Source organism: Boleophthalmus pectinirostris, unplaced genomic scaffold (assembly GCF_026225935.1).
Source record: "Boleophthalmus pectinirostris isolate CB_2022bp ecotype Guang Dong unplaced genomic scaffold, ASM2622593v1 HiC_scaffold_6, whole genome shotgun sequence".
Classification (NCBI taxonomy): domain Eukaryota; kingdom Metazoa; phylum Chordata; class Actinopteri; order Gobiiformes; family Gobiidae; genus Boleophthalmus; species Boleophthalmus pectinirostris.
In genome coordinates, this window is record NW_026571447.1 from 14,710,851 (window position 1) to 14,721,814 (window position 10,964).

The window sequence follows — 10,964 nt, forward strand, 5'->3', positions numbered from 1 at the left end:
CACAAACTCATGAGAATCCATTTTGTCAAGCTTCCACTGTTGCAAATGGGTCCACGCCACCAGTGGTTTGGAGACTGGACCAATCACAGAGCAGTATTGTGGTTTGGGCAGAAACCAAAGGTGAAGCGCCCAAACAAACCAAAACAAACAAGGCAAAGCCAAAGGGCGTACTTTTATTATAGCAGAAGTACAAATTATTTTATTTCTGAAAAACAAGCAGTGGGAGGCACTTTATGCGTTAGACAGGAAAGTCTGTGCAATTCTCTCATCTGGAACTAACCAAAGTTTGACTCCTCTGCCTGTTCCACTGTTTTGAGTGATGCTTCGCCCCAATCAGAATCAAATATTCATGTGGACCTTTTGCCTTTTCCTGATCGCTTTGAGCCATTCCAGATTGAGTTCTACACATATCAATTTGGTTTTAGCAAGAATTAATCTCGCTGTACAAGGCTTAGGCTACATAGCCAACAAGAACTATCAAACACAAACTAGTCAACATCTGAGGGACCAGAATTTATCATCGTTGATAAAAATGAGTAAATACACAATACATACAATTGACGGTTTGAACTGTTCTTCACAGTGGACCTTCCCAGCAGACACTCCTACATGGTGCCCACAACTGGACTGCCAGGAAGTTCCTCGCTCTGTGCCCTGACTCCTTTACCCCTATGGCCTGGCTCCTTTACCCTCTCCTTTACCCCTGGTCCCTGGCTCCTTTACTCCTGTACCCTGGCCTGCACATGTCTCACGGGTTAGCACATATGTTGTTTATATCATGGACACAGATCTTTGCAGACTGCCCACCGAGCTCTGCCTATATGCCCCTATCCATCTATGTGAGTTTCCTGTTTTTCCACTCACCCACACTTGTTGTCACTGGGGCCAGGAAGCAGTGGGAAAGATACGCATGACAAAGTCGCTCTTTATTAAATTGGCAAAGGGCTCTGTAGTGCTATTGGAGTGAGTGTGTTTGTATGCATGCCTGTTTGAGAAGGAGACAGAGGAGAGGGCTGGGGGAGTGAGAGGGAGAGAGATGGGGGTGGGGACCTAAGCCACAGGGCTGAAGGCTTATCCACGATCCACTCCAGGCTCATCCCGGGATATTGCAGTTTTCAAGCCCAGATTCAAGAACAGAAGAAGAGAAAATAGAAACCTTTGCCTTTTAGTTATAACATACTCTGTTTATTGTTAGATAACATAGAATAGTTTAAAGGTCCTATATTATACAAAATTGACTCTTGTGAGCTTTAAGCCATGTTATAATGTTGTTACCTCATCAAAAACATACCTGGAGTTCTCTTTTGTTTCATTCACACATGTTTGAGTAATCCTTTGTTATTAGTCTGTTTATATCTCCAAAGCTCAAAATACTCTGTTCCACTTTGTGATGTCATGTAGTGGTAGTTTTCAAGTTGACAGCTATGTTTTACCTTTTGTTGTTCACTAGAGACTGTTGATTCCAGGGCTGAAATTCTCCAAATAATTCTAGTGAAGGTATGTCGAGTTTAAAAACACAATGGAGCAATTCCTGTATTACCACATGGCATTAGAAAGTGGAACAGAGTGTTTTGCATTTGAGAGAAGAACTCATTCTAAACATGCAGGGTGTGTGTTAAACGTGTGCCAGTGAAACAAAACACAACTCCATGTTTTTGAAGAGGAAACAGCATTATAACATAGATCAGAAAATAGTGTAATAATATAGGCCATTTAACACATGCTCAGCACACATCAGTGTACATTTGTCGATTCTTTTGCGATATGACCAGGCTTACTAATGCTTTTATTTTAATATCAAACATGTGCAGCCATTCAAAGATTTGCTTGAGGCTATTTGAGCATTTGGTTATGTAATAAAGGGTAGACACTAGAAACACAGCTAAAAGACACTCTTTACTAGCAGTATCAAGGCAAGGCAAGTTTATTTGTATTGCATACACAAAGTCATCCAAAGTGCTTTACAGAATAAAAAAGATATTCAAATTACAATACAAACAAATCAAAACATAAATAATCATCATAAAATTGAAGGTGCAGTGTTTAATTTTTCTAGTGAAGGGTCCATCACCAGCTTTTCTCCATGTAGTTATTGTCTGGAAAGGTCCACAGTATGGCAATACATTTATTTTTTATCTACAGAGACAGCAGGTGACACCACAGGGCCAGGTCACAAGTCAGATCGGTGGAGAGGCAAGGAAACTCACAGTAAGAACCCACATTTTTAGATAAATAAAACCCATGTTATTGAGTAAATGCAAGGTGGATATTTTTAATACCATACCGGGACATTCCAGGCAAAGCAACAACATCTCCATGGAGACAAGCAGGTGGCAGACCTTCCACCAGAAAAGCTACACAGTGTAGCTTTAAAGGGGCAGTCTGGAAATTTGGACATAAGACCTCATTTCCTAGTGAACCAGAGTGTAAGAGACGTGTGGAGTCACTTTTTAAAATATTCCATCCAGTCCTTGTATTTGCAGAGGTCGCTGGTGCTAAGGCTAGCGCATGTCAATGGCCATAGTTAGCCTGCCACTAAAAACATCTTACCCACTCCACAAAGCACCCGAAGTAAATCTGTTATTACGCCAGACTGTCGATGTAAATGTCTGTGTTGATAGAATAATGTTTGAAATAAAACTAACCTTGCATCGCATGAATCGTCACATGGTGAGGAACTATTTTCTCATATATCAGTCCGCCGCTGCCAAGCTTTCTATCAGGACATACAACTCGCTGCTGCTCAGACATAAATCCTTCAAATGCAAGGTTGGTTTTACTTTACGTCTCCAACACTCTGGCTAACTAGGAAATGAGGCCCTATGTCCAAAATTCTGAACTGTCCCTTCAACATTAGAAGAGTGCAGAATAAAAACCTTTCACTCATATGCACAGATAAACAGAACAGTTTTTATCCTGGATTTAAACATTCTCAAAGTAGAGGCCTGTATCAACAGCAGATGATATACAAAAGCAGAAAAACAGACAAAGCAAATGTGTCAGTCTGAATAATTCTTGTTGAGAAATGTCTCTCTTTAACACAAATGAAGGCACATTCTGATGACATAGTTATAGACAGGGCAGTGTAAAAGATTCATGTAGCTGTCAGGATTACCAACAGAAAAATACATCTGAGTTTTGCTTTGGAGAAGTCCACTGTCTGACAGGTTGACAACAAAATATAGTTTGTGTGTAGGAGAACTGCATTAGTCATAACCTGCTGCAGGCTGCTGAATATTTGATCTGATGTAGCTCAACTTACACTGACCACTGCGTAAAAAATGTGAGGCCAACTTAACCATTTACCCTAATTTATTATTTATTGGGTTAAGTTATCTGCATAGGTCACATGTTAAAGGGGGCATATTCTGCAACATGTGCTTTTATGGTGATCCCTAATACTTTCTCACAGTTGTATTTCAGTTGTATTTTTTTATTCATGCATGTTTGAGTAATCTTGTGTTGTCCTGCATTTGAGGCTTGAGTGCACAGAAAATTCCTGCTTTCAACCACCCCCTATCTCCGCCCACTTTCCTCACTAACATGTGTTTACTCAAATCATTTGACTCAAAATTTACTCTTGTGAGCTTTTAGCTTGATTATCTCATCAAAAGCATACCCAGACTTTTTTGTGTTTTGAACTGTGTTTTTGTTTCATTCAGACCTGATAGTGTAAAACTTTATTATTAGTCTGTCTACATCTCCAGTGCTCGTTCTGTTCCACCTTATGATGTCATGAATGTGACCTTAAGTACAGTGTTTTTTGTTTAAGAGAAGAACTCAACCTGAATGAATGAAGTGAATGAGTGAAGAAAACACATCTTCAGGTATGTTTTTCGATTAGGAATTATAATAAAGATTTAAAAAACACAGCATAATACAAGCCCTTTAAAAAAAAAAGAAAAATCAACTTATTACAGTGAAATGCTGCTGTGAAGAGGCGGAGCTTATTAATTCAGTAGTTTTGAACAGGAAGTCAATGGACCTGTTTTTATTACTAAGCTGTTTTGGATCAATATTGAGGTTTACAATGAACAGAACATGAAAGTATTTTTTTTTTTTTATGAGTCTTCTCAGTTTGCACTGTAATAGCTTAATGGCTGAACTGTGGTACATATCCCAAACTCCTTGCCTGTTTCTGGGTTGTGAGTTCAATTCCCACCTTTGAAAACTGTCCCAGTATCTTTGCAAGTCAACTTTTACTTTGTGATCGCACTGAATAAAATATCTGTTCTTAACTAAGACCTTTTAACACATCCCTGAAGCATTCAAATTAGAAAAATATGACAGGCTAGTACACAGAGTTGTGTGCGTTTGTATGAGGCATGGAGAGGAGATAAAGGGGAAGAGGACAAGATAAGACTGTGGTGTGGTCAGAGAGTACACCCCCCCCCTCTCTGTTTCTCTGTTTCTCTCTCTCTCTCTCTCTCTCTCTCTCTCTCTCTCTCTCTCTCTCATACCCCCGTCTTTCTCTCTCTTCTCTCTATGTCTCTCTCCCTCTCAAACCCCCCCCACATTTCTCTCTCTTTTCTTTCCTTTCTTTCTTTCTTCTTTCTCTCTCTCTCTCATACCCCCGTCTTTCTCTCTCTTCTCTCTATGTCTCTCTCCCTCTCAACCCCCCCGTTTCTCTCTCTTTTCTTTCCTTTCTTTCTTTCTTTCTTTCTTTCCTTCTCTCTCTCTCTGTCTCTTTCATACCCTTTCTTCTTTCTCTGTCTCTCTCTTTATACCCCCCTCTGTCTTTCTGTCTCTCTCCCCCCTCTCTCCCCTCCCTCTCTGTCTTTTTCTCGCTTCTCTCTCTCTCTGTCTCTCTCATACCCCCTCTCTTCTCTCTCTTCTTTCTCGCTCTCTCCTCTCCCTCTCTTTCTGTCTCTGTGTCTCTCCTCTCTCTTTCTCTCTTCCTCTCTCCTCCCTCACTCTCTCACTCTCTTTCTCTCTCCTCCCTCCCTCACTCTCTTTCTCTCTCTCTCTTCTTTCTGTCTCTCATACTCTCTCTATTCTGTCTCTCTTTCTCTCTCTCTCCCTCTCTCTCTCTCTCTCTGTGTCTCTTTCATACTCTCTCTTCTCTGTCTCTCTCTCTCTCTCTCATACCCCCCGTCTTTCTCTCTCTTCTCTCTCTGTCTCTCTCTCTCTCAAACTCCATCCCCCCTGTTTCTTTCTGTTTGCTTTGCTTTCTTTCTTTCTCTCTGTCTCTTTCATACTCTTTCTTCTTTCTCTTCTCTCTCTCATACCCCCTCCTATGTCTTTCTCTCTCTCTCCCCTCCCTCTCTGTCTTTTTCTCTCTTCTCTCTCTCTCTGTCCCTCTCATACCCCCCTCTCTGCTCTCTCCTCTTTCTCCCTCTCTCCTCTCCCTCTCTTTCTGTCTCTCTGTTTCGCCTCTCTGTGTCTCTCCTCCCTCTTTCTCCTCTCCCTCTCTCTTCACCTTCTCTCTCCTCTCTCTCTCCCTCTCTCCTCCCTCCCACACTCTCTTTCTCTCTCTCATACTCTTTCTGTTCTCTGTTTGTGTGTGTGTGTCTCTCTCTCTCTGTCTGTCTCTATGTCTCTTTCATACTCTCTTCTCTGTCTCTCTCTTCATCTTTCTCTCTGTTCTCTCTATGTCTCTCTCCCTCTCACTCACCCCCGCCTCCGTTTCTCTCTCTTTGTGTTCCTTTCTTTCTTTCATTCTCTCTTTCTTTCTCTCTCTCTGTCTCTTTCACACTCTTTCTTCTTTCTCTGTCTCTCTCTCATACCCCCCCTCTGTCTTTCTCTCTCTCTCCCCTCCCTCTCTGTCTTTTTCTCTCTTCTCTCTCTCCCTGTCCCTCTCATACCCCCCCTCTTTTCTCTCCTCTTTCTCACTCTCTCCTCTCTATCTCTTTCTGTCTCTCTGTTTCGCCTCTCTCTTTCTCCTCTTCCTCCTCCCTCCCTCCCTCCCTCCCTCACTCTCTCTCTCTCTCTCTCTGTCTCTCTCCCTCTCTGTCTCTTTCTCTCTCTTCCTCTGTCTCTCCTCTCTCTTTCTCCTACCTCTTATCTTCAGTCCAGCCTGCTCCCTGCTGATCCCAGTTCAGTCAGGGAGACCTCAGCATGATACAGAACAAGCACAAGAACATAGTCACATGCAGTTCCTTCTCCGAATCAAGTTTAAGACCCAAGACTGTTTCGAGAGTTCATTCAAGGGAGCAGTTTGTACACTTTTGTAAAAGAATTCATAAGGGACAGGTACGTTTGTACGATGTTGGGGAGTAAAACGTAATGAAGCAAGAATTGAGCAGTGCAGGTTTTTTCCATACATGTCTGTAACTGTCTAAATGTATAAAAACTAAAGTAAAAGTAAGTATCACATAAGTAAAGTATTAAAGTTTCTGTTTAAAAATATACTTAAAGAATAAAAGTATTTTGCGCAGATTTTGAAGTCTAATAAAGCTTCAAATAGAGTGATTTTTAATAACGGTTTGTGCTGAATTCAATGAAACAAATGAATAACGGAATGGATTTGTTTTCTAGTGTTTTTTATTTGTATATTTTTGTCAGCTCAAACAAATGTGTTAAAAATTATGCTCCCAGCCTTTTCAGCAGGTCTCAGACATTCATAAAAATACTTTTCATTCCAGTTCAAAAATGTAGTGGTGTAGAAAGTACAGATACCTTCTCTCAAATGTGGTAGATAATGTTAAAAACAAATAGCAATCTAACTGCACATTCATTCACAGAGAATACAGTGGTGTCATTTTAGACATGCTAACACGCACTTCCTGGTTCACAGAGAATAATCCCCTGTTTTTATGCAGATAAACCTTACGAACTGCTTTAGACTGAGACTTAGATAAACTTTATTGATCCACAAGGGGAAATTATTTGGATGCAGCAGCTCACACATCACAATATATTATAATAACAAAGTGCAAAAAAATATAAGTAGAATATAATATATAAGTAGAAAAAAAAATAACAAAAGTCTGGTAGAAATATAGCAACACAAAATACACCTGTGCTATACACAAGAGGTCATAAGGAGAAACAGTGCGAAGATGATATGATGATTGACAGGACATAGGCTTATCTATTACATAAGGGTGAGTTGTTTTACGGTTGTAGGGAGTATGGTATGAAGGTAGTCCTGTATCTCTCACTGTTACAATATATCTGAACTGGAGCGAGGCAAATTTTACACTATAGATTGTAGACATCAAATCTGGTGTCTGACATTGTTCAAACTTTTCAGCAGAGTAATAGTTTTTAAAGTCATTGCTAAGTATCGTGTGCATAATTCCTGCTGGTTTATAATACAGACTTTTTATTACCACACACTTTTACATTCTGCATTGGCACGTTGTCATTGAAAGTGTCAGTGATTGACAGCATCAGTGATTTAGGCAACACCTTTTAACACTTTTTAACACTTCAAATGACATGTTTTGCTTGAAAAGAATGAAAGGGCACAAGGACAGATATAAATAATCTTTTAACTCTGACTCAGCCAACGTAATAATCTATAATCAGCCAAAACATTATAACAACATTAGTTATTATGTGTTCTGATAATATAATAGGCAAATTATGCAGTCTGACACATTAGATAAAACTGACCTTTCTCATCGTGCATCACCAAAGCCTTTGTGACAACTTCCTCTTAGACTGGATTATGGTGGTGCTGTAGGGCAAGTCAGGCGCACAAATTCTGAAACATGCACATAAATTTGAAAAAAATAAAAAAACATGAGTATAATCTAAAAAATCCACACCAGTTCAAAAAAAAACTGAAAACACATACAATATAAAAAAACAAAACACACAAAATTCAAAATACGTAGACAAATTCATGTACAATTATAAAAAACAACACAAACACACCCACACAATTCAAAAATATACACACAAAAATATACACACAAACTCTAAAACACACACTTTTTTTTTTTTTTTTTTACTTAAGTAACTTTTTAAACAAACTGTACTTTTCAGAGTTATTTTTGGACACCATGCTTTTCAAGTTTCAAGTCACAGTACACTTACTTGAGTAAAAGTCTTGCACTGCTCCTTCAGATATGATTTAAAGGGATAGTTTGGATTTTTTGACATAAATCTGTATGGCATCCCCGTCATCAGTGTTGTGCATCCACACCGACTTACCCCCCGAAAGCGTCCGGTGAGCCGAGATACTGGCCCGTTTTGGTGCTGAGGAAAGTAGTCCGGCAAGTTGTGTGGGAACTGTACACTAAAGCGTTTTTCTTCTCAAAGCAATATGTGTTCAAAAGAGTGATACATTTGCATCACAAAACCATCGTCGCCAAAAAAGTCAGACCTCATTATCGCTTGGCACTATTTTCTTTCTGTTCGTATCACTGCGCGCGGCCGCCAGGTGACAGCCGCGCACCGATCCATCACTTTCTTCAGTTGTTCGGCAGTGTTTACATGCGCAGACCACCGCCACGCGAGAGAGCTAACGAGAGAGCTAGAGCCATAAGTATATGAGCCTGGTTCACTTTGTTTACTGCTCGGAATGTTAGCGACAACATGTCTGATTATGACACCGACAATAAAGACTTTGCCTTTACCACAAACCCAAGGGGAGATCTTTATGAACCCGAATATACTGATGCCGAAATTCGCCAGATGGAGTTAGAACGGGCAGAGAGAGAGAGAAGAGAGACAGAGAAGTGGTACAAGTTGAAGCTGGAGGCGTGAGAGACCGAGTGAGCGACAGTCACCATCACGTCATTTAGAAACTTGTATACAGCGAACATAGAGCCTACACTGTGACTGAAGTATGGACTACTAACAGAAACATAGAATCATTCACACGTCCACGTAGCTGCTGCCAACAGTGTACGTGACATTTACAATAGTAATAACAGTCGACTTATAAAGTTATGTTTTGTAGAAGCTTCACTGGTGATATGACACTGAGTGATTTACTGCACACAGAGTTACAGCTGATTCTTGAGCCTGTCTGCTTGTAAACATAGCGGCACTTCTTCGTTCTTACCTGGTTTAGTTTCCACATTGAAGCCAAAGACAAGAAGCCAAAGTTTCCTCAGCGCAAAGTCCGTGACAGGAAAACAGTGAAATGTGCGTGGAGATTCAGCCAGATTTTTGTTGTTACAGCCTGGATAATCAAGAGTTCGCACCATTTTTTAGATATATTCATATGTATCTTATACAAGCTTATATACTTATGGCTCTAGCTCTCACGTTAGCTCTCTCGCGTGGCGGCGGTCTGCGCATGTAAACACTGCCGAACAACTGAAGAAAGTGATGGATCCGTGCGCGGCTGTCACCTGGCGGCAGCGCGCAGTGATACGAACAGAAAAGAAAATAGTGCCAAGCGATAATGAGGTCTGACTTTTTTTTGGCGACGATAGTTTTGTCATGCAAATGTATCACTCTTTTGAACACATATTGCTTTGAGAAGAAAAAAGCTTTAGTATACAGTCCCCACACAACTTGCCGAACTACTTTCCTCAGCACCAAAACCGGCCAGTATCTCGGCTCACCGGACGCTTTCGGGGGGTAAGTCGGTGTGGATGCACAACACTGATGACGGGGATGCCATACAGATTCATGTCAAAAAATCCGAACTATCCCTTTAATTTTTCACATTTTTCTTTCTGTCCTTTGGAAATACCAGATTTTGAGCATTATTTAATATTTTGTCATCCCATTTCCTAGCAGTTACACTTTCAATTACTCTTACCTGAATAGTAGTTTTCGCAAATACTTTTAGACGTAGACAAACTTTATTGATCACAAGGGAAATTATTTGGACACATCACAATAAATATAATAACATATATATATTTTTTACTCTTACTGTTTGGACCACTAGTATTTCTATTTGAGTAATATTATTTTGACTACTCTAAGCTCCTCTGTTCTCATGTGATTGAAAGCTGGGGAGTCGAGACATTAAGGAAACAAATTTGGGGGTGATAATATTACAAAAGCAGGAGATAAAACAACCACATTTGTCAAATCACAATGAAGCAGAATGCAGATGTAGTTTGGAATGAGTGTGCCTTTTTTGGAAACTATAATATATGCATGTATTTATAATGTTTTGAATATGAAACCTACATCAGTCTGGCAGTTGGACCCAGTACGTCCTTGCTGTGGTGAGACCTAACCACTGTGGCACCAAGTTACTCAGATTTTCTCTTTACCCCTCAATAAATGTATCTTTTTATAGGTTTACCAAAAATAAGCTGGTAGATTACACAAAATGACTTCCACTTTGCGGCTTCAAAAACAAATGAGTAGGAAATAAAATTACTTCACACCTTCCACACACTGAAGAAGGTGTGAGGTTTATTCTGAGCGGTTATACCAGGTCAGGTAGCCATTTCAAGGAATAATAATAAAAGAGAAAACTATCCCCCCAGTCACTGTGGCTTTACTTTCTGGAGAATAAGCTGTGATCTGTCCCTTGTCAACTGCCATTTCCAGCAACACAAGAAACACCTACCCACTGACAGACGTGTTGATGTGTTGCTAGAATTAGAAAGTGATTGTTTGGTTTCAACAATTCACAAGTTTCAAACGCTTCAATCATTTCCCTTGTATAGCACACAGCAATAAAATGTCCACTTTATGTCGTCTTTTTTATGTAAGTATTTAAAGTTAAAGGTGCATTGTGTGACTTTTTGGAGGTTATATGGAACAACAATTCCATGGAAACATGCAGGAGGAGGCCTTTCTCCAGGACAAAGAAGAGACTTATGGAATTAACAAACCAAAAGGATTTTATTTTAGTAAATATTTGACTAAAAAGATACATATTGTTTCATTAAATACACATACATTTAACTTGACATCAATAGATTTGCTTTGTATCATTATGAAAAGAATAACACAATTAAATGTACTTATTTATTATAATCTATGATTCAAAGTGCATGTAATCACTTTCTTAAATTTGAACAGACCACGTTACTATAGATCTAAGTCAGGCCCACTCCGTCTAAAGATTAATACATTCTGAGCATGTGTTGGAG

At 39.7% G+C, this 10,964-nt stretch overlaps 1 long non-coding RNA gene across 1 annotated transcript in view; it reads right to left on the reverse strand.

Moving 5' to 3' along the window:
• Positions 1-7,449: 7,449 nt before the first annotated feature.
• LOC129411916 (uncharacterized) overlaps positions 7,450-10,964 on the reverse strand; it is a 77,934-nt gene continuing 74,419 nt past the window's right edge. Inside the window, exon 3 of the long non-coding RNA XR_008633503.1 lies at positions 7,450-7,651. This is a non-coding gene — a long non-coding RNA (uncharacterized LOC129411916). The remainder of the gene's footprint in view (positions 7,652-10,964) is intronic.